Source organism: Stegostoma tigrinum, chromosome 11, assembly GCF_030684315.1.
Source record: "Stegostoma tigrinum isolate sSteTig4 chromosome 11, sSteTig4.hap1, whole genome shotgun sequence".
Classification (NCBI taxonomy): domain Eukaryota; kingdom Metazoa; phylum Chordata; class Chondrichthyes; order Orectolobiformes; family Stegostomatidae; genus Stegostoma; species Stegostoma tigrinum.
Window position 1 is genome coordinate 81,826,806 of NC_081364.1, and position 23,950 is coordinate 81,850,755.

Below are 23,950 nucleotides of genomic sequence, written 5' to 3' on the forward strand. Positions count from 1 at the left end.
TTGATTAACCTCCCTCTCTGCCCAATCACAGTTCATATGAACAACACTCACCCCACTTCACCACGTGGTGTTCTTCATATTCATAATTATTCTCTTTACATCTTACCTGAGGACTGCTAGACCTGTATTTATTACCCTTATTTCACCGCTATTTCTCTATTGGCTGACAGAGCGGTATCAAGAGTATCTTTAGCTTTGAGCTGCCGGAAGCCTTTTCAATCGCGACTTGTTAAAAAATAACAAAAGAACTGGGATGTTGTCAATCAGGAACAAAAACAAAGTTGCTCGAAAAGCTCAGCAGGTCTGGCAGCATCTGTGAAGGTAAAAAGACAGATCCAGTTTTCAGTCTCATTCGTCTCAAAATGCAACATTGCGACGACGTTCATTTGCTTCCAACAATAACACAAAGCACTGCGCATGCTCCAGCTCACAGTGAAGTCTGGCTGATTGATGTCAGTGCGCGACCAATAGGAGTACAGGTGTATAGAGATAATGGGAACTGCAGATGCTGGAGATTCCAAGATAATAAAATGTGAGGCTGGATGAACACAGCAGGCCAAGCAGCATCTCAGGAGCACAAAAGCTGACGTTTCGGGCCTAGACCCTTCATCAGAGAGTACAGGTGTGCCGTGCATGACCGGACGGATGTCGCCCAATCGGAATGAAGGGAGGGCGGGATCAGTGAAAACCACGTGATCATCCACGAGTGCGGTGCAGAGTCGCTGAGATAACCGGAACTGCAGATGCTGGAGAATCCGAGATAACACGGTGTGCAGCTGGATGTACACAGCAGGTCAAGCAGCATCAGAGGAGCAGGAAAGCTGACGTTTCGGGCCTAGATCCTTCGCTGAGACCAAGATTTGTGCAATTGAGGTAAGAGCAGGCCACAGTAAAGAAAGCAAAACGGTAGAAAGCTGGAGGGAAGTGATATTCGTATGGGTTTGGAAGTTTTACAAACAGTTAGTGCACGTCGGAAAACACACCCATTTGAAACTCCCAGACTCACGTTTGCAGAAAACAAATCAACGCCTCAGATGGCGACCGTCACCATCTTTATTGGGGGCAGTGATCCGCGGGGCGCATGCGCGACAGCTTTGAAACTTTAAAAGGGCCGGGGGTGAAGCTGGAGGAACACAACAGGACAGGCAGCATCAGAGAAACAGGAAAACTGACGTATTCGGGCCCACACCCTTCAGAAATGGGGGAGGGGAAGGGGATGCTGAAACAAACAGGGAGAGAGTGGGAGACAAGTGGAGAGGAGACAGACAAGTTAAAGAGGTGGGGATGGAGCAGGTAAAGGTGAGTGTAGGTGGGGAGGGGATGGGTCAGTCTATGGAGGACCAACAAGTCAAAGGGGTGGGATGAGGTTAGCAAGTAGGAAATGGGGGTGTGGCTTGAGATGGGAGGAGGGGATAGGTGAGAGGAAGAGCAGGTTAGGGAGGTGGGGATGAGTAATTGTTTATTGCGAACTGAGTGTAGGTGTTCTGTAAAGTGGTCCCCAAGCCTCTGCTTGGTTTCCCTGATGTAGAGGAGGCCAGAACGGGTGCAGCGGTGCAGTATACCACATTAGCACCTGCCTACCCCATACAGATGGCCTCAAAGCCCTACGCTATTTCCTGTCCTGCAGGTCTGACCAGTTCCCCTCCACTGACCCCATTATGTGCTTCGGTGAACTCGTCCCACTGCCTACAGACAAAGGGGGTGGCCATGGGTACCTGCATGGGCCCAAGCTTTGCCTGCCTCTTTGTTGGAACAATCCCTCTTCCGTACCTCTTCCTCCAGTACATGGATGACTGTATCGGCGCTGCCTCGTGCTCCTATGAGGAGCTCGAACAGTTCGCCCACTTCACCAACACCTTCCACCCCAACGTTAAGTTCACCTGGACCATCTCTAACCACCTCTCTCACCTTCCTGGTCCTCTATTTCCATCTTGGGGAACAATCTCAAAACCGATATATATTTCAAGCCCACTGACTCCCACAGCTACCTAGAATACACCTCCTCCCACCTGTCAAGTTTGTTTTCGGAGACCCTCACGGACGTGCTGCAATAACAAGACACTGACCTGTTTAGAAAAACGCCAATCATTTTCTTACCAAGCAAGTACAAGCTGTGAAGAATCACTGTACTCAACCCGGCACACAGTGCAAAGTCTCACAAGGAGTTCTCCCCGGACAGTCCCTGCTTTTTATACTTTACAAAAGACATGATACAGAAAACGATTTCACAACCTCCAATGACATGATACATAAAACAATTACTACAACAGACAAAAACAGGATACCAAGCAATTATTACATCGACAACATAAAAGACCAGGATATAGTATCGATTGCTTGTGAAGTAGCTGCTCATAGCAGGTGGTGATTTTGAGTTGTTGTCCGGGACAGATTGTGATTTCAAGTTGCCAGTGTGTCTGGCTAGGACAAAGTCAGTGCCCTGGCCCCTTAGTCAGCGACAGAAGTTACATGCTTTAGAGGTTTCACACCTTTACAAAATTTCCCCACCTAACCCTATTTGATACAGATTGATTCTAATTTCAGTTCAGTCAGGAAACTTAAGACAGTGTCTGCATGCCGATGTGTGAGAAGATAAGGAGTTACAAAAGCTTTACACTGAATTCCTAGCTGGGCAGGAAGCTTCAGGGCAGTGTCTGCATACCGATGTGAGTAGATAAAAGACTTTACTTCTATAAATCAAAGTCTCTGTATAGGAATCAAATGCAGATGAAAGACTTTGATTTCTATACTTCTTTAAATTAATGGGATGTTATCACATTAACATCTCACACCCACCCACCGTCCTGCAAAAATGCCATCTCCTATTCCCAATTGCTTCACCTCTGCTGCATCTGCTCCCAGGATTCCACTCCCGTACATCTATGATGTCCTTGTTTTTCAAGGACCGCAACTCCACTCCCCACCTCCCCACCGGAGTGGTCAAGAACACCCTTGACCGTGTCTCCTGCATTTTTCTACAACTCCTCCCTCGCACCCTGTCCCTGCAATAACAACTGAAAAAGAATCCCCCTCATCCTCACATACCACTCCACCAATCTCCGGATCGAACACGTCATCCTCTGACACTTCCGCCATCAGCAATCCGACCTCACCATCAAAGACATTTTTCCCTCCCCACCCTTGCTTGCCTTCCGGAGAGACCAGTCTCTCCGTGACTCCCTTGTCCGCTCCACACTGCCCTCCAACCCCACTACTCCCAGCACCTTCCCCTGCAACCAAAGGAAGTGCTACACTTGCCTCCACACCTCCTATCTCTTCTACCCCCGCCCCCCCCATCCCAGGCCCCAAGAAGACTTTCTACATCGAGCAGATGTTCACCTGCACATCTGCTAATGTGGTATACTGCATCCCCTCTACCCGTTGTGGCCTCCTCTACATTGCAGAAACCAAGCGGAGGCTTGGGGACTGCTTTGCAGAACACCTACGCTCAGTTCGCAAGAAACAACTGCACCTCCCGGTCGCGAACCATTTCAACTCCCCATCCCATTCCTCAGATGACATGTCCATCCTGGGCCACCTGCAGTGCCACAATGATGCCACCCAAGGGTTGCAGGAACAGCAACACATATTCTGCCTGGGAACCCTGCAGCCCAATGGTGTCCATGTGGATTTCAGAAGCCTCAAAATCTCCCCTCCCCCCAACTGCATCCCAAAACTAGCCCAGCTTGTCCCTGCCTCCCTAACCTGTTCTTCCTCTCTCCTATCGCCTCCTCCCACCTCAAGCTGCACCCCTATTTCCTGCTTACTAACTTCATCCCACCCCCTTGACCTGTCTGTCCTGCCTGGACTGACCTATCACCTCCCTACCTCCCCACCTCTCCTCATCTTTACCTGCTCCATGCCCGCCTCTTTAACTTGTCTGTCTCCTCTCCAAATATCTTTTCTCTCCATTTTTGATCTGTCTCCCCCTCTCTCCCTATTTCGTTCAGAATCCTCTTCCCCTCCCCCATTTCTGATGAAGTGTCCAGGCCCAAAACGTCAGCTTTCCTGCTCCGAAGATGCTCCTTGGCCTGCTGTGTTCATCCAGCTCCACACCTTGTTATCTTGGATTCTCCAGCATCTGCAGTTCCTATTATCTCTTATCCAAGAGAAATGTTTGTTTCTTATGGATTTTTTTTCCCAGACTGTTGGATCATAGCAGCTCACACTGCTCTTGCTCACTTCTGTGCTCCCTGATCACCTTTGTTGGTGTCTAATCTCTTCAGTCTGTAATGATGGATAGATTTGATCTCTGTAGTATTTTACTGTAATTTCCTTGTACCTTTTTTGTAAATAAATTTTCCACTGCTGCCCACCCCCTGACCATGTGCTGCTCTCTTAGCAGATTAATTTTTGAATGGTATCTTTCACAGTCAGGAAATATTTTCCCAGAAAGAGAGTGTATTTTTCTTCCATTTCAGACCACCAAATTCTACAGCGTTTTTATCTGTGTCATTCATTTTGCACTTCTGCAACATTTACTGTGTTTCTCCTTCCACAGATACCAGCGATCGTTGCCAAAGCCCTGTTACCTGTGGAGAAGGTGATGTTTAACTTTCGTGTGCTGCTGCAGTTTGTATGATAAAGGTGCTCTCACAATGCTCCATTTGAGAAGTTACAGATCATTCATCTAGCGATACTGAAGAGCTAATGGTGTATGTCCAAATCAACAAACTATTTGTATTTTTATCATGTTTTATAATTTCACAAAAATATTATCAACAAACTTTTGACATAAGGCCATATTAGGTCAGGTGACCAAAAAGTTACCAAATCTACAGGTTTTCCTGACTCTCTCAAGGAAAGCAAACCTAAGAGGTTTATCAGGGGAATTCCAGATCACGTTTTCTGGCAACTGTAGAAACAGCCTCCAATAGTGAAGGGATGATTAAACGCATTGTTGGAGTCTGGAACTAAATGAGTTATCGAAGTCTTGAAGGTTGTTTGGTGCAGGGAGATGGGGCTCATCACAGCCAGGAATTAAATCAAGGGTGAGAATTTTAAATTGTTGCTTATAAATAGGAGCCTTTGTGGGCCAGGGAGCACAGCAGTGATGGTGAACAGGTCTTGGTACAAATGAACTTGTGTGCAGCAGAATTTTAGGTATTCTTGAGGTTGCAGGGATGTTGAATGTGGGAGGCCAACTGGCAGTGAATTTGGGTAGTTAAGCCTAGAGATAACACAGGAATAGATGAGAGGTTCAGCAGATGAGCTGATACTAAGGTGTCACTGTCAGATCACTTCCACTGAAGTGAAAATAAGTGGTTTTTGTGCAGGGCTCTGCTGTTTACCCTCACCTCACCTCAGGAATTCAGCTGTTTGTGAATTTGTGGATCAAGTCTGTAATAAGATCAGGAACCGAGTGCCCACCATGGCCCAAACTGGGTGTCACTGAGCAGGTTACTGCTGAGTAAGTGCTGCTTAATACTGCTGTGACAACACCTTCTATCACTTTACTGATGATAGAGAGTAGATTGCTTGAGGGGAAATTGGTCGGGTTCGATTTTCAATGTTTTTGTGCTGATCAGACCTGGGCAGTTTCACAAATTGTCAATAGATGCCAGCGCTGTAGCAGGACTGAAATAGTTTGGCTTGGATGCTAGCAAGCTGTAGAGCACTAGTCATCGCTACTATTGTCAGAGTGTTGCCAGGGCCCATAACCTTTGCACTGTTCATTCATTTCTTTAATATTATGTGAAATGAATCAAATTGGATGAAAACTCACATCTCTGATGTTGAGGACCTCTGGAGAAGGCTGAGATGGATCATCCAGTTGGCACTTCTGGCTGAAGATTGCTGCAGACTTGTCTTTTGCATGGATAGGTTGGGCTCCTGTGTCGGGTAAAGATGGGGATTTTTGGCATTCTTCCTCCAGTGAGTTGTTTAATTGTCCATCACCGTTCACGACTGGGTGTGGCAGAACTGCAGAGCTTGCATCTGATCTATTGGTTATGGGGTGGCTGAGCTCTAACTCTTGCTGCTTATGCTATTTGGCATGCAGATAGTCCTGTTTGGTGGTTTTACCAGGTTGGCACCTTATTTTTTAGGTATGCCTGGTGCTGCCCTTGGTGTGCCCTCCAATACTCTCCGTTTAACCAGTGTTGGTCCCCTGGATCAATGGCAATGGCTGTCTGTAGAATATGCTGGGCCATGAGGTTACAGATTGTGCTGGAGAAGGTCTGCTACTGTTGCAGTCTCTCTCAAAGCCTCATAGATATCTGGTTTTGAGCTCCTGTGTCTGTTCCAAGTCTGTCCCTTTTCGCCGAAGTTAGTGCCACCCAACGCAATGGGGGGGTATTCTCAAGTTTAAGATGAGGCTTTGTCTCCACAGGACTGTGTGTTGGTTGCTGTTAACAATCCTGTCATGGACAGATGCCTCTGCAGCTGGGAAATTGGTGATGATGAGATCAGCTATATTTTCCCCGTTTGGTGCGTCAGCACCTGCTGCAGTCCCAGCCAAGCAGCTTTGTCCTTCAGGACCCGACCAGCCTGATTGGTAATCCTCCTGCAAACTACTCCTGATGTGGACATCGAGTGTGAATAGCACTAAGTGTACTCACAGTGCTTTCTCCAAGTGCTGTTCAACATGATGGAGTTTTTTGTTTCTTAAAATTCCCTCTTGGGATGTGGAAATCGCTGGCTGGACCAGCGTTTATTACCTGGAAGGCAGTTAAGAGTCAAGCACATCACTATGGGTTTGGAGTCACATGTCATCCAGACCAGGTAAGGATGGCACATTTCCGGAAAGGGCATAAGTGAACCAGATGGGTCTTTCCTGATAATTGGCAATGGTTTCATGGTCATCATGAGAATCTTAGTTCCAGATCATTATTTAATTCATGTTTCACCATCTGCCATGGCAGGATGCGAACCCAGGTCCCCAGAATGTTACCTGGGTCTCTGGATTAATAATCTAGTGATAATACTACTGCTGATTTATCAACCAAGGGAGGATGGTACATGGTAATCAGCAGGAGCCGTGAGACTTCCAGGCGTCAGAGTCAAAGTTGAGTACTCCCAGGTCAAATAATCTGGTCAGAATAGCACTGTGCTGTCACGTCTGCTGGGACAGGGCTTCACTAAGGACAATGATAGTGGTGTGTGTCATTGTTTGCCAGGTATGTTTCCATGAGTCTGACACTGTTCCTTGACTCGTCTTTGAAGCGGCTCTCCAAATTTTGCCACTAGCCCCCAGATATTATTAAGCAGGAGTTTGGGGGGCCGATAGGGCTGATTCTGCAGTTGTCTTTCCTAGTTCCCTGGTAGATGCCAAATGGGCCACCCAGCTTCATTCCTTTGTTGAAACTTTGCAGTGATTTGCAACTGAGTGGCTTGCTGAGGTTGGCAAATTTCTTTCCCCGAAGGACATTAGATTTTTTTTTCACTCTGTCATCAGCAATTGTTGCCATGGCAACCAGTTGATTCTTCCAGTTTTTTTATTGAATTCAAATTCCACCATCTGCTGAGATAGGATTTGAACCTGGACTTCTGTTGTACATTTTAACATTCTGGATAAAAGTTAGTCATCAGGTTTGTTCACTCATTTTTAAATATCACTAACACAGGCATTGTTTCTTTGCAAAACACTGTCCATCATCCTGTCTCCTCCATCCTCTGCTCCAACAGCAAGTGAAGGAGACACATGCAGTTTCTATGTCACTAAGATTGAGACAATCCAATCAGCTGCCTCTGCTGCTTCCCTCTCTTCCACAAGCCCACCAAACCAAATTGCCTAGCATGTTGCTCCTCGTTTTAGGCTTAAACTTGCATCTTTGTCCAGTTTCATGTCAAGCCTTATCAGAGCTCATCTTAACCCTTTGCCCTATTCTCACTAAACTACAAATATTCCAACTCTTATTTCTCCTCCTCCTCCTCTTCCCCCATGCCAATTCACAGATATTGTTACTTGTTCTGTCTGTTTCTCTTTTCTGGTTATGTCCTTCTCACCCATTCTGTTTAAAACCAATGTTCGACCTCACCGTCATTGGAAAATCCCACTCCATCTCTCTTTCCTGTCTGAAATCCATGTAGTAAATGTCCCTCAAGGATCTATCCTTGGCCCATGCTGTTTCTCACCAACATACTTCCAGGAGGTGAGATCTTTCACATGTATTCTACAATGTTCAGATCTAACTCGTCTCCATCACTTTGCTCCACTGTTACTCAATTATAAAACTGCTTATCATGCTTCCACTACTTGATTAGCTGAAATTTCCTCCAATAACACTTTGTGATAGTAAAACACATTGCCTTCAGTTATTATTACAAATTATTTTTCCTTACTATTGTACTGAATCCATCCCTCTCATTGGGAACTGTCTGAGGCTGAACTGCACCCTTCTCAATAATGCTCTCATATCTGGTCTCAAGATGAACATCTTACCGTACATTTCAATCACAAATACCAGAAATTTAAATCTCTAAAATGCTCCTTCTCTCCACCTCTCTCCAGCTCATTCGCGACTGAAACCCCTTACCCATGTCTGTGTTGCCTTAAGCTTGACAATTCCAAAAGAGAACCCTCTCTTCTCTGCCTTATCAAGAATCTGCTCCCACGATGAGAAATATTTCCTCAGCATTTATCCTGTTAACTCCCTTGAGAATCCTCTATTTTTAATTAGAACATCTCTCATTCTTCAAAAAAATCTAGTTAGTATATTCCATACCTGTTTAGTCTTAGCTTAAAACATAATCCCTCCAAACCAATGATCATCTTAGTTCATCTTCTTTGAAATGCCTCCAGTGAAGTTATATACTTGCTCGAATAAGTGGACCAAAAAAGCTGCTCGCATTCTTCCAGATGTGGTCTTGCCAGCAAGTTGTACATTTGTCCTAAGACATGTATTCCAAACTCTTCTACTGCAAACACCTTGACATAAGGATAACATCCCATGACCCTTCCCGATTACCTGTTGCAACTGTGTGCTCGCTTCATGCTTCCTGCACAATTATTCCTGAATCCCTTTTGTGTTGCAGTTTTCCACAGTTTTTACATTTTTAAATAACACTGTTCTTTGGTCATGTCCTCAAAAAATAGCAACTTCACGTTTTCCCAAATTATACTCCATTTGCCGACTTATTGCCCATTTATCAATATCTCTCCATAAACTCTAACCCTCATGGAACTTGACTGTTATCCCTTTTTATGAGATCCTCCCTCATTCTTCTCATCTTTTTGTTGGGAGCACTGGGCAACATGACACATATGTAATTGCTGCCTTTTTAAGGGGCGTTTTTTCAAATGACTAGGAGAAGCTGACTGCCCATTTCTCAGAATCGAGACAACTTGTTCATCAAGTTGCATTGGGCCGGAAAAGCTGATGTCTCATTGTGGCAGTGCAGCAGCACAGAAGGAAAGAAAAGGAAGCAAATCCTGCTGCCTGCATCTCACTAAATCTTGGCCATTCTTTGCCTTGTGTCAAACACCTGTTGTTCTGTTCAGTGACATGAAGCCCCAATGTGGAAATTCCTAGAAACCCAAATAGAAATCCCTCGAATCAGCTGCTGACTCCCACAAGGAATAATGTGCAGCAGGAACAATGCACAGTTACCCTCGGCCAGGAGGAGGGGATGTTGTGGATTTCTACTCTGACAGTGATGGATTTTCTGAATTTGTGTTACAGGATATTACAAGTGGACTTTCAGGTAGGAAGCTCAATTGTAACACCAAACTCTGACAGAATTACTCAATTCATCAGGACCTGGATATTCCCATTGTGTGTGAGTATTGTGTTCCTGCTCATTCCCATTTGCCATGTAAAATTTCTCTCTCATTACTCCATTCTCTCAATAGATCTTTCCTACAACTTTCAATATATGTCCTGTAGTCCTTTTTTATGGCCAGTTGAGTGTACGTTTTACCATTCTAATGTTTATCTTTTGTAAACACCTCCTATCAAAGGTCCCCTCAAAATCCTTTGTTACAAGGAGATCAATCTCAGTTTCCCCAAGCACCTGATTACCGAATGACAGTTTGCTTCTTGTGTGTAAGGCACTCATCCACTTTTCACTTCCACTTACCTGCATGAGTACAGCCCCAACAATATTAAAGGAAGTTAACATCCTCCAGATGAAGCAGTGTCGGAGTGGTGTCCCATCCACCACATTCAACATTCCCCTCTACACCACTGAGGCAAAGTGGCATCACTGTGTGCCTAAGGTGAAGTCACCATTATCCTACCTGACCATAGGGCTGGTTTAACCTGAAGATTACCACACCCCAGGCAAGGGGAGAGGTTGTGAAGGAGAGTCCATCTATTGTCGATGGATATTCTCAATATGTACCAGCAATGCCTAAGTCACATGAAATTAAACTTTAAAAAAAAACCCTATCCATGCAACTAAAAACCCTCTTCGTACAAACCATTCTGTTAAATCTCCTCTCTCCCCTATCAGGGACCCTCCCATCCTTCACAGTGTGTGGGGGATCTTTGGTTTGCACAGACTCAGCTCGTCTCTGTTCCTGTCTGTGATGTCATCATGCTGTGACAATGGCACTGAGCCTCACTGTCTGTGAGGGTGGTAGGCACCGAGATCCTCATAGCGTTTAAGGCATATTTAGATGCACACTTGTGATGCCAACACAGACAAGTGTATGGGCCAAGTGCTGGAAAATTAGATTAGAATAGTTAGGGTGTGGTTTTTAACCAGCCCAGGCTGTATGGGCCACAAAGCCTTTTTCTGTACTGTAGACCTCCGAGACTCTTCACATAGGAAGATGCCCAGCAATATTTCAAGTTATTTCAGAAAATGAGATATTAGACTAAATGACTGACTGATTGGTCAGTGTTTTCGGGAGAAAAGTGAGGTATAGAGGTAAAGCGGTTGACTTCAATTCTGGGGCCTGAAGCCCAGGAAATTGAAAGTGCCGCCATCATGTGGATGAATAAAAATAAGGATTGTATTAGAGGAAAGAAATATCGTTCTTGTGTCACTGATCTGTGAGGCTGGATGATATGAGAGACAGGAAGGGTTCTGAGACTGGAGAAGACTACAAAAATAGAGAAAAGTGAGCTTGGAGGAGATTACAGAAATGGGGAAGATTGTGAGGCTGGAGGAGACCAGACAGAGGGAGTTTGTGACGGTAAAGACAATTAGAGAGCTAAAGAAGTTTGTGGGCTGGAGCAGATGACAGATAAGGTGGTCTGTGAGACTGGAGGAATCTAGATAGATGGTGTGAGTTGAGGCTGGAGGGGGATTCCAACGATAGGCAGGTCATGAGGCTGGAGAGGGATTCCACAGATGTGAAGGGTGTTGAGACTCGAGAATGATGCCTGCAACAATGCAGGTAGTGAGGCTTGAGGGCATGATCTGGAGGGTGGTGAGGTCTGAGGTATGATTCCTGCAGTAGGGAGGGTAGTGAGGCTCCAGGGTGGATTATCATCATAACAGCACAGTGGTGTACTTCCAGGAGATGGAGTGCAGCAGGAATAGAAAGTACCACTTTCTCCAAATCGAATAAAAGTGGAAATCAATATTAGCCTGTGCAGCAAAGGCCACATCCCATAAGTCAATTAAAATTGATGGGTAAAATAGTATCAGAGATAATGGGAACTGCAGATGCTGGAGATTCCAAGATAATAAAATGTGAGGCTGGATGAACACAGCAGGCCAAGCAGCATCTCAGGAGCACAAAAGCTGACGTTTCGGGCCTAGACCCTTCATCAGAGAGCTCTCTGATGAAGGGTCTAGGCCCGAAACGTCAGCTTTTGTGCTCCTGAGATGCTGCTTGGCCTGCTGTGTTCATCCAGCCTCACATTTTATTATCTTAAAATTGATGGGTCTCTGGTTTGGAGAGAGTGAACAGAAGCTCGGGTAATTCTCCATGGAGAACCGTGGAGTACAACATTCAGATAATTGGCAAAAAATGCAGGGTGAAAATGTGAAGAGTGTTTGACTCAGCAAGTTCCCAGGATCTGGAACAGTCTGAATGGCAGCTGGATGCAGATTTAGCAGTTATTCTCAAAAAAGAGTTGGGATTTAACTTTTCAAGGAATGATGGGCAAATGGTGGGGGAATTGTTTCAGTTTTGCAGCACCTCCCAGAGTGAGAGTAAAGCCTTTGACACGATTCCACATGGTAGACTGATGCATAAAGTTGGATCACATGTGATTCAGGAAGAGCTTGCTAATTGGAAGCGGAATTGGCTCAGTTGGAGGAGAGACGGTGGTGCTGGAGGATTTTTCAGAGTGGAGTTCTGTGACCAGCATGTTCCACAGCATTTGGCACAGGGTCCACTTTTGTTTCTCATTTATATTAATGATTTGGATGAGAATTTAAGGGACAAGATTAGTAAGTTTGCAGATGATACTAGAATTAGTGGTATGAAATGTTGGTATAGTGGTCAGTGAAGGTTATCGAAGATGACAGCAAGATCTTGATCAATTATGTCAATGGGTTGAGGAGTGGAGGATCAAGTTCAATTTGAATAAATGTGAGACATTGTATTTTGGTGAAATGAACAGGGTAGGACTTGCACAATTGATGGTTGCACCCAGGGTAGTGTTGTGGAACAGAGAAATGCTGAGATTCAAGTGCATAATTCTTTGAAGTTTATGTAGACAAGTAGACAGAGTGATTAATAAGTTGTTTAGCTCACTTGCTTTCATTGCTCAGACCTTAGAGTCTCAGAGTTGGGATGTTATGTTGAGGTTGTACAGGACATTGTTTTGGCTTCATTTGAGGTATTGTGTGCAGCTCTGGTCGCCCTGTTACAGGAAGGACATTATTATTAAACTGGAGACAATTCAGAATAGACTTGCTGGGATGTTGCCAGGAATGGAGGGCTTGATTATCAAATAGATGGCCAAAGCTGGCACTTTTCTCACTGCAGCATAATGGGTTAACGAGTGGCCTTGGAGGTTCATAAAATCATGAGGGCACAGATTATGCAAATAGCAAGGGTTTATTCACAAGGTTGGCTGATTTCAAGACAAGCGGACATGTGTGTAAGGTGAGAGGAGAAAGACATATTTAAAAAGACATGAGGGAAACTTTTATTTTTACGGAGTTGTCCATGTGTGGAACAAACTTTCAGAGGAAGTGGCAGATACAGGTACAGCCACGTTGTTTAAAAGACATTTGAATTAGGACATAGACAAGAGAGGTTTAGAGGAGTATATGCCAGATGCAGGCAGATGTGATCAGTTTAAAATAAAACTTATTTATTTAATATACATTTCAAAATTCTAAATTGGAGTAAGGCCAACTTTGACATTGTTGGGCAAGAACTTGCAAAAGATGATCGAGAGGGGTAATATGCAGGTCAAGGAATGCTTGGAACGTGGGAGGTCTTCAAAACTAAAATAAGGAGAGCCCAGACACAATATGTTCCTGTTCATGTGAAGGGCAAGGCTGGTAAATGTAGGGGATACTGGCTGACTGGAGAAATTGAGGCTGTGGTCAAGAAAAAGGCGGCAGCACATGTCGGGTATTGACAGCAGGAATTAGGTCAATCCCTCGAAGTACAAGGGCAGTAGGAGTATACTTGAGAAATCAGGACGGCAAAAAGGAGACATGAGCTATCTTTGGCAAATCAAGTTAAGGGGAGTCCCAAGAGATTCTGAAACTTCATTTGGGACAAAAAAGCAACTAGGGAGAAAATAGGGCCCCTTTAAAGATCAACAAGGCTGTCTGTGTGGAACTGCAGGCTGAGATCGTGAATGAGTATTTCGCATTAGTATTTACTGCAGAGAAGGATATGGAAGTGAGAGAGCTTGGAAACATTAAATAGTGAGTCGTGAGAAGTGTCTATATTACAGAGATCTAGGTGCCGGATGTCTTAAAATGCATAAAGGTGGATAGGTTCCTGGCACCTGATCAGGTGTTACCCACAAACTCTGGGAGAAGCTGGGGAAGTAATTGCTGGCCCCTTGCTGAGGTATTTGTATCACTGACACTAGTGAAGTGCCAGAAGGCCGGGTGGCTAATGTGGTGTCATTCTTTAAGGAAAAGCCATGGGACCATCGACCGTTGAGCCTGATGTCAGTGGTGGGTAAGTTGCTGGTGGGGATTCTGAGGGACAGGATTTGCATGTGTTTAGAGAAGCAAAGACTGATTAGGGGTAGTCAACATAGCTTTGTGAGTAGGAAATCTTGTCTCACTAACTTGATTGAGTTTTTTGAAGAAGTGACAAAGAAGATTGAAGAAGGCAAAGCAGTGGACATTGTCTATTATGGACTTCAGCAAGGCATTCACCAAAGCTCCACATGACGGATTGGTTAGCAAGATTAGATCAAATGGAACCCAGGGAGAGTTAGCTATTTGAAACAAAATTGGCTTGAAGGTAGGAGACAAGATCATGGTCAGCTGGGGGAGAGTGGATTCAGTCTAGATGACTATGAACAGCAGTGTGCTGCAAGGATCGGTGCTGGGTCCACTGCTTTTTTTTAATCATTGATGCAAATCATGCGGAATGAATATTGGAGGAATGGTTAGTAAGTTTGCAGATGACACTAAAATTGTTGTTGTAGTAGACAGCAAAGGCGTTTACTTTCCAAGCACAATGGGAACATAATCACATGGGTTGATGTGCCAAGGCGTGATAGAAATAAGTTTAGTTCAGATAAATGTGAGCGATTTGCATTATGGTAATGCAAATCAGCGCAGGACTTAAACAGTTAATGATGAGGCCCTGGGGACTGTTATGCAACACGGACTCCTTGGGGTGCATGTGCACAGTTCCTTGAAGGTGGATTGCAGGTACAGAAGGTAGTGAAGATGATATTTGCTATGCTTGCATTTATAGGTCAGTGCGTTGAGCGTAGGAGTTGGGAGGTCAATGTTATAGGCTGAACAAGGCATTGATTATGCTGCTTTTGGAATACTGTGTTCAGTTCTGGTCTCCCTGCTATAGGAATGATGCTGTTAAACTTGGCAGGGTGCAGAAAAGATTTACAAGGATGTTGCAAGAGGTGGAATTTTGAGCTGTAGGGAGAAGTTGAATATGCTGGGTCTATTTTCCCTGGAGCATTGAAGGCTGAGGGGAGACCTTATTAGAGGTTGTTAAAATTATGGTGGGCGTAGGGTGAATGGCCAAGATTGTTTTCCCAGGTTAGGGGAGACTAGAGCTAATAACATTGGCTTAAGCTGAGAGGGAAAGTCTTAAAAGGGAACCAAAAGAACTGCAGATGCCTTAAATCTGGAAAAAAAAAACAAATTTGCTGGAAAAGCCTAGCAGGTTTGGCAGCATCTGTGGAGGAGAGAAGAGTTTTGGGTTCTGAGGAAGGGTCACCGGTCCTGAAATGTTAACTTTTTTTCCTCCTTAACAGATGCTACAGGCCTGCTGAGCTTTTCCAGCGAATTTGTTTTTTTTTTAAAAGGGAAAGTGGGTGGCGCCTGTGTAGAATGAGCTGCCAGAGGAACTGGTGGAAGCTGGTACAGTTATCCATCCAGATACCTTTTAAATGTTGTATGTGAATAGGAAGGGTGTAGCAGAATATAGGTCAAATGCTTGCAAATGGGATTAGATTAATTTGGGATATCTAGTCAGCGTGGACAACTGGGACCAAAGGGATTGTTTTGTGCTGTAGAATGCTGATGAAGCATTTTTTGTTTTCATTTCAGATTTCCACAATTTTACTTCTGCACTATTCTTCGTCTTTCAGAGGGATCGAAAGGTTGAGTTACAGATCTATACAATGACTGTCCTTCCTCGCTGGCTCCCCCACCTCTCTCTTTTGGTAGTTTTATGCAAACACTGACTGGATCCCTTACCTGGAGGATATTTATGAATGAATTTGTTCTAATGGTGATCCAGCATTTTCCCCAAGTATCGCTCCACACATGCCCAGAGAATTTCTCAGTTTCACAATCTGTGTCCTTCTGGTTTCTTACTCGCTACACTTAACTTTCTGTTTGAAAGTATAGTCTGCAGTTGGAGAATTTAAACAGGTCCACATCCAGGTCTGACGGTCACTTTGTTTATCACAACCCAATTATCTCAGGATTTTGAACATTGAAGGAAAACGCAGCACTCACATTGGGGAGAAATGCACATGGTGTGTGTGTTGAAGAGTCTGTGAAGATTCATCTGAAATGTCCGAACACCAGTGCAGTGACACTGGGAGACAGTGTGGAAATGTGCAGATTGCAGGAAGGAATTTCTTCATCCATCCCAGCTAGAAACTGACCACCAGAGTCACACTGGAGAGAGACCATTGACGTGTTCTGCATGAGGGAAAGGCTTTGCTGATTCGAATTCCCCGCTGATACACCAGCGAGTTCACTCTGGGGAGAGACCTTTCATGAGCTCTGAGTGTGGGAAGGGATTCATTGTCATCCAAACTGTTAACACACCAGCGAGTTCACAGACAACCACAGTTGAAGAACTTTGCTGTCACTCTCACTATCAAATGAACCATGGTTTTGGGCTGTTTGTACAGATGTTACCGATCCCTGCTCAATTAAAGGTGCTGGTATTGTGAATAAAATGTCACACTAACAGTTGTGTAAGGTAGAGCTTGGAAATAGTCACGTTGTCACAACACGTCGACACATTCGCACTGACTAAAGACTATCCACCTGCACGATATGTGAAAAGGGACTTGCTGGTTCATCAGGACTGGTTAACTACCAGCAAATTTCTGAATAAGTTGATTGGTTTGAATATAGCTAACAGTAGAATCAAAAATATCATCAGTGATAATGGGAACTGCAGATGCTGGAGAATCCAAGACAACGAAGTGTGGAGCTGGATGAACGCAGCAGGCCAAGCAGCATCTCGGGAGCATAAAAGCTGACTTTTCGGGCCTAGAGAAGGGTCAAGGCCTGAAACGTCAGCTTTTGTGCTCCTGAGATGCTGCTTGACCTGTTGTGTTCATCCAGCTCCACACATTGTTATAGTAGATTCAAAAACCATGTGTTTTGGGCTTGTTGCTGGAGATCATAGAATCCCTCCAGTGTGGGAGCAGACCATTTAGCCCATCATGTCCGCACTGACCTGTCAAAGAGTGTCTTACCCAGACACTGTCTGCGTGAGTTTCCTCCAGATGCTCTGGTTTCCTCCCACTGTCCAAAACTGTGCAAATTATGTAGATTGACTATGCTAAATTGCCCATAGTATCTTGTGTGCAAAATGCAGGCATAGGGTAGGGTGTGAGACTGGGTGGGATGCTCTTTGCAGGGTTGATATTGACTGAATGGCCATCTTCCACACTGTGTAGGAATTCTGTGATGATCTCGATGGCCCTTTATTTGTTGGATAGGTCTGCACACCTTTACAATGACGGATTCTGTTGCTCTCCACAGACATTTGTTTATTGGAAACAATGTAATCTTTCATTTTGTGGATAAAAATCAAAGGAAAGTTTTAAATCCAAACATAGGATTGGGCTGAGTCATGTCCTATAATCCCTGATTGCATTTTCCCAGTCGGCTATGAAGCCTGGTGTCCGCTGTGACTCTGCCTGGGGGCATTGCAGTCTCTTCAGCTCTTTACCTGGTGTCCATAGCAGCGATGGATCTCATGATGGAAACATAAACCAAGACATTGTATGATTTCTAGTACATATTTTCTATTTAGTCTTCTGGCCTTCACTTCCCTAGAGGCTGAGATACTGTTCTGGGGACCTAGGTGTGAATCCATCTGGAAATAAGAATTTGATGATGACTGTGAATCCATTGTCTTTGTTGGAAAAAACCCATCTGTTCACCAACGGCCTTCAGGGAAGGAAACTGCCATTCCTATCCAGTGATGTGATCATCCCATGAATGAATTTTTTTTAAAAAATGTAAAAAAAACACCTGCAAATACGTTTAACTCTGTCTGAATTTATTTGACAGCTGATGGTTCAAACTGCTTGATGGTCACTTTCTCTTTTGATCAAGTTGTGGCCATTTCGTGGTTGAAACCATAGTAATTCTCGTACAAATAGTGCATGCTCTGACATGCCACTTATGAACCAGACATCCACGTTGACCATATCCTGAGGCTGTGTACCATGAAAGCGAAATTTTTCACCATGTTATCTACTTCTGCTGCTGTTTCAGGGAGCTATGGACTTGAACCTCCCAAACTCCCGAAAACCTTGAGCATTTCATCAAACTGACTTCCAATGGCAGGAATGGACAGGGTCAGTTTGGATTGATGAACATAATTCAGGCTCAACAAGTCTATTGTAGCATTTTGAGAATGTAATTAGTAGTGAGTGTGGCCACCTCTCTGTACTGTAGTGATACAGATTCCCTGATCCTGATTGCCCCAATGGCTGACTGACACTGTCAAAGTCCCTGGGCTGATATCAAATGATTCCTTGGACATGCTGTGTCAGGATCCCCTGACTGAATCCTGTCTCCCTTGCCCTGACTGAGAACTGTTTCCCTGAGACTTGTAGACGTGACCATTTGGTTGAAAAAAATGCATTAGTTGCCACAGCTGCTGACCAGCCCTTGACTGAGTGCTGGTAATAACGATGCTAAGCTGCCTGACTTATGCCTGTGATAAGCAACCAGGCAAGACAGGAGCACTGTGGGACATTAGGTTCTAGTTGAGACATCAAAGTGCAAAAATGCCAGGGAAAGGCAGAGATATTGTGCCAGGCCCTGAGCAGAACATGCCTCAGGTGCTGAAAAGCATGTAGAGTTCTGACAGCAACAATGTACTTTGTGGGCAGGCAATTCTGCATCTTGACGTAGCATTTTTATTTCACTCTGGCTCATTTTGCTAGATCTGCAAATATCTATTGGTCTGGCTAATGTGAGAAATGGCTTTCGGCGTAATATGCCACTGACTTGGTCATTCACAGTTGTGCCCCACATCAGTGAGTCAGTAATCTGATTAAACTCACAGGCCTCGACTTGCGAAAAATAAAGCAGCCACATGCACATCTGTTTGATTGGTTGCTTTTGCACTCAAATGAAAAATGTGCATTGTATACACCATATCCTTTCCTGGCTCACAGTGTTCCCAAAATCTCTCATTCAATACATCCAAGTCATCATCATCAATTTCAAAATTAGAGAATACTTCGATAGCATTTTTTTCTGAAATGCTATTTGTAATGAGGTAGTGTTGGCAGGTGATTTTCTTTTACTTCTGATGCCATGTATGAATATTCAGGGATGGTGTTGGTGGGAAGGTGCAGCGTGTACCAGGGATGAGGCAATAATATTCAGAGCAAGTGCTGAACATGCAGAAAAGGAGAGATTAACGTTTACCTTGGAACAAGCATATTTAGAAAAAGTTGGGTGAAAGTACTGAGAGAAAGCATTTTAGTGGCACGGTGGCTCAGGGGTTAGCACTGCTGCCTCACAGCACTCGGACCCGGGTTCGATTCCAGCCTTGGGCGACTGCCTGTGTAGAGTTTGCACATTCTCCCCATGTCTGTGTGAGTTTACTCCCACAGTCCAAAGATGTGCAGGTTAGGTGGATTGGCTGTGCTAAATTGCCTGTTGTATTCAGGGAGGGGTACATTAGGAGGGTTATAGATCTGGCTGGGATGCTGTGAGGTTTGGTGTGGACTTGTTGGGCTGAAGGGCCTGTTTCCACACTGTAGGAATTCCATGATTATGGTTCCAGAGCATAGAGCATTGAGCATATCCCAGCATATCAAGGATAGTAGGAACTTCAAATGCTGGAGAATCTGAGATAACAAGGTGTTTAGACCTAGGATTTTTCAAGTTTTGATCAGTCTGCTTTTAAAATTGGTTTAATAAGACTTCATCATTCCTGGGAACACTGCAATACCACAATAATGCATGGAGAAAGTTCGTATTCCAACTCCCTGCTCCAAAAATCAGTTTAATATAGGGTCCTTAGGCAAAGGACATATCAGATATTAAAGCTGATAGGGACAAATGCTTTTTCTGTGGTGTTGTCTTCACACCAAAACCACTAAAAGCAAGGCCATGTTTCCACACATGAGATAGCCACCAACTGTGAACACTTGGTATAATAAACACTTGATCCTATTTTCCACCAGCCTGACTGTGTGCAAAGACTTGCAAATCACTGCTGACAGTTTTTACTGTTGTTCCCAAACTCCTGGGTTTCTTAACCAGGGCAAAGAAGTCAGTTTGCACCAGTGCTTTTTCATCACTTTTCTAGAAAACATCTTCGGAGTGAATGTAGATCATCGAAAATGTACCAATCAGATGAGGTAGGGCAGAGCTGACGTCACCAACAAGCCTCATCAACCAGCTCCATGACTAGCAGCGGGTCAGTGAGATTGTAGCAACAATCGGCAGAGAACGGCACGCTCAGAGAATGTCCCAGCACAGAGGAAGGTGCTTCAGCCTGTCACTCTCTGCATCAGCTGTCTGTACGGGTAACTTCACCAGTCCTTCCCAATGCCCTGTAAATCTCTCATCATTCAACTCTCTCCTGAGGGCCATGAATAATTCTGCTTCCAGCGCCCTCTCAGGCAGTGCACAGCCCGCAGGAACCACTCGCTGAAGATGGTGGGTCCACCTCCCTTGATAAATGTGACTCTTTGTTACAAAAAAAAGGCGAATCACTATCCCCTCCCTCCAAATCCATCCCACCCCGTCTGTTTCTTTGGAATGTGTAACTGCCTGCAGTGTCAATGTGCCTGCAGTTGCTAAAAGGGTCTGATTTTTGTGCCATTCTATTCTGTGCACTAAGCAAACTGAACTGTTAGCAATGCATAAAAATGCCTGCCTCTTCCCAAATCAAATCAAATACTTGAAACAAATTCTAATTCTGATCAAGTAATATCCCTGTCAGGAAGTACTGGGTCACAGTTACAAACAGAATTTCTTAGACTAATCCATCTGACCTGGAATATATGAACTCTGGTCCCCAAACCACTCCAACATCCCTAACGTCACTCCCCGCCCTTCATGGAAATGAGCAGCGTGATGCTGCTGGATATTAAGTTCAGTACATTGAAAAGTCACAAATGGTTTGGCTTCGACTCCAAACATTCCAATTACAATCTGGTAATTTAGAATTGCAAATTAAGATCCAAGAGCTGCAGAGATATAAAGGATGGAAACAGACTGATTGCTGCAACTTGTCTATTCGAACCAGATATCCTAAGTTATTTTAGTCCCATTTGCCAACATTTGGCCCCTATCCCTCTGTCCCCTTCCTATTCATTTACCAATCCTGATGCTGTTTAAGAGCTGGGATTGTACCACCTCCTCCATACATGCAGCATTCTCTACATGTAAAACTGTCCCTCAGGTCCCTTTTAAACCTTTCGCCTGTCAACTTAAACCATGCTCTCAGGTTTGGATTCCTTTCCTTGAGAAAAAGATATTGACAATTCACCCCATCCAAGCCCCTCATGATTTTATAAACCTCTGTAAGGTCACGCCTCAGCCTATGACGTTACAGGGAATCAGCTCCGGCCTATTCAGCCACCTCTTCCTGTCGCTCAAACTATTCAATCCAAGCACCACTCTTGTAAATGTTTTTTTTTTCCTGAAACCTTTCAGTTAAACAATTTTCCTGTAGCAGGGATATTATAACTGAATGCAGTATTCAAAAAGTGGCAATGTTCTGTACACCTGCATTATAACGTCCAAACTCCGATACTCAATACATTGATCAATAACAGCAAGCATGCCAAATGCCTTCTTCACCACCCTGTCTAACTGTGGCTCCGCTTTCAAGGAATTTTGCATCCGCACCCCAATGTCTCTGTTTGGTGACACTCCCCAAGGCCTTACCATTAACTTGTAAGTCCTGCCCTAGTTTGCCTTACCAAATTGCATCACATCACATTTATCTGAACTCTATCTGTCACTCATAGGCCCATCTGATCAAGGTCCCGTTGTACTCTGAGATAACATTCTTCACTATCCACAACAACATGAATTTTGGGGCCATCGGCAAACTTACTAACCATCCCTCCTATGCTTCCATCTAAATCATTTATATAAAGTTATGGCTAAGCAGTGTCCCAGCACTGATTCTTGTGACATACCACAGGTCACAAGTCTCCAGTCTGAAATATAATACTCCGCCATCACTCTGTGCCTCCTGCCTTCAAGCCAGTCTTGGATCCAAACCATTAGCTTCCACTGGATTCCATGTGATCTAACCAGTCTACCATGAGGAACCTTTTCAAACACCTTTCCAAAGTGCATCCAAACAATTTTTACCCGCTCTGTCTTCACCAACCTTCTTTGTCACCTCTGCAAAATCCTCATGTAAGTGGGACATGATTTACATCACACCAACACCAGAGTCAGATGACTGGGAACAGTATGTGAAGCAAAATGTGTACATGAGATAACAAAATGTGGAGCTGGATGAATACAGCAGGCCAAACAGCCCACAGCCTCCACAGCCAGCAGCCCCAGAGGAGACAGCCACGCTGAGCCCTGCCGAATTTTCACCATCCCCCAGACCTCCCACTGACTGAGGTCAAACGGTTAGTCCTCAGTAAGGGGCTCACCTTTGTCCTCATTCACCCACACATCCACGAATGACAGTCACGTTAGGACATTGAGCAGTTTTTCTGCCACCTTTGCCTCTCCAGCTATCTTCTCCTCAATCCATCTTTGATCCGCCTCTCCCTCACTCCCTATTTATATCAGAACCCTCTCCCCATTCCGCTTTTCTGATGAAGGGTCCAAGCCCGAAACGTCAGCTTTTGTGCTCCTAAGATGTTGCTTCGCCTGCTGTGTTCATCCAGCTCCACACTTTGTTATCTCGGATTCTCCAGCATCTGCAGTTCCTATTATCTCTGATACAAAATGTGTACATGACTGGTTGAAAATAATGAAATAATTTCATTGTCTTCAACTTTAAAATCAAATGCTGGAGTCTGCAGCTCAAAAGATATCAGAGCCACTGGGATCAGAGGAAACCCACAGTTCATGAAATGCCCAGGATTCAGGGTGATGTCACTGAGCAATTGCCCGTGTGTGATAACATCACCCACTTGAACACAGAGCATTCGGGTCTGCACAAACAGGTGGTGTGCACCAAGGAAGTGAGGGTCTGTGGAGTGATTGAAAGGAGATTGATCAGAATGATTCAGGAACTGAGGGATATTAATTGTAAGGTCAGGTTGGTGAAACTGAAGATGTTCTGCACAAAGCGAAGGAGACTGATGATCTTTGACAAAGATGTCTCGTTCTATGATACTCCCAAACATCCCAGATGTCCTCTTTTTTCAAAAACCGCAACTTCCCCTCCACAGTGATCAAAAATACCCTCGACCATGTCTCCCGCATTTCCCGCAACTCATCCCTCACACCCCCTATTCGCAATAATAACCAAAATTGAATACCCATTATCCTTACATACCACATGACCAACCTCCAAATCCAACGCATCTTCGTCTGACATTTCTGCCATCTGCAATCCGACCCCACCACCAAAGACCGAAGCAAGTGCCATGCCTGCCCCTATATCTCCCCCTTCACCCCCATCCCAGGCCCGAGGAAGACTTTTCACATCAAACAGATGTTCACCTGCACATCTGTCAATGTTATACACTGTATCCGCTGTTCCCGTTGTGGCCTCCTCTACATTGAGGAAACTATACGGAGGCTTGGGGACCGCTTTGTGGAACACCTATCCTCTGTTCGCAGCAAACAACTACACCTCCCAGTTGCGAACCATTTCAATTTCCAACCCCCCCAACTCCTCGGATGGCATGTCCATCCTGGGCCTCCTGCATTGCCACAATGATGCCACCCGAAAGATGCAGGAACAGCATCTCATATTTCGCTTGGGAACCCTGCAGCCCAAGGGTATCAATGTGGATTTCACAAGCTTCAAAATCTCCCTTCCCTCGACCACATGCCAAAACCAGCCCAGCTAGTCTCTGCCTCCCTAACCATTCCTCCCTTCTCAAGCCCCACCCCCATCCCCTATCCACTATCCTCACGCAACACCCTCCCAACCTATCCATCCTCCCTGGACTGACCTATCTCCCCTTAACTCCACACCTACAGTCACCTTCACTGGTTTGAACCCCAACTCTTTGACCTGTCTGTCTCCTTTCACCCTATCTTCTCCTTTATCCATCTT

General features: G+C 44.7%; 1 long non-coding RNA gene and 1 other non-coding gene across 3 annotated transcripts; one reads left to right on the forward strand and one right to left on the reverse strand.

The window, feature by feature from the left end:
* Positions 1-490: 490 nt before the first annotated feature.
* Positions 491-16,441, forward strand: LOC132210163 (uncharacterized). Of its 2 annotated transcripts, XR_009446396.1 has the most exons (5): positions 491-873; positions 2,545-2,666; positions 4,502-4,655; positions 9,624-9,720; positions 15,565-16,441. It is a non-coding gene; the product is annotated as an uncharacterized LOC132210163 (long non-coding RNA). The 2 variants fall into 2 exon arrangements; XR_009446395.1 differs by lacking the exon at positions 2,545-2,666 and having other exon boundaries at positions 621-873.
* A 3,209-nt stretch (positions 16,442-19,650) lies between these two features.
* Positions 19,651-19,842, reverse strand: LOC132210288 (U2 spliceosomal RNA). Its single transcript, XR_009446515.1, has one exon. It is a non-coding gene; the product is annotated as a U2 spliceosomal RNA (small nuclear RNA).
* Between the last annotated feature and the right edge of the window lie 4,108 nt (positions 19,843-23,950).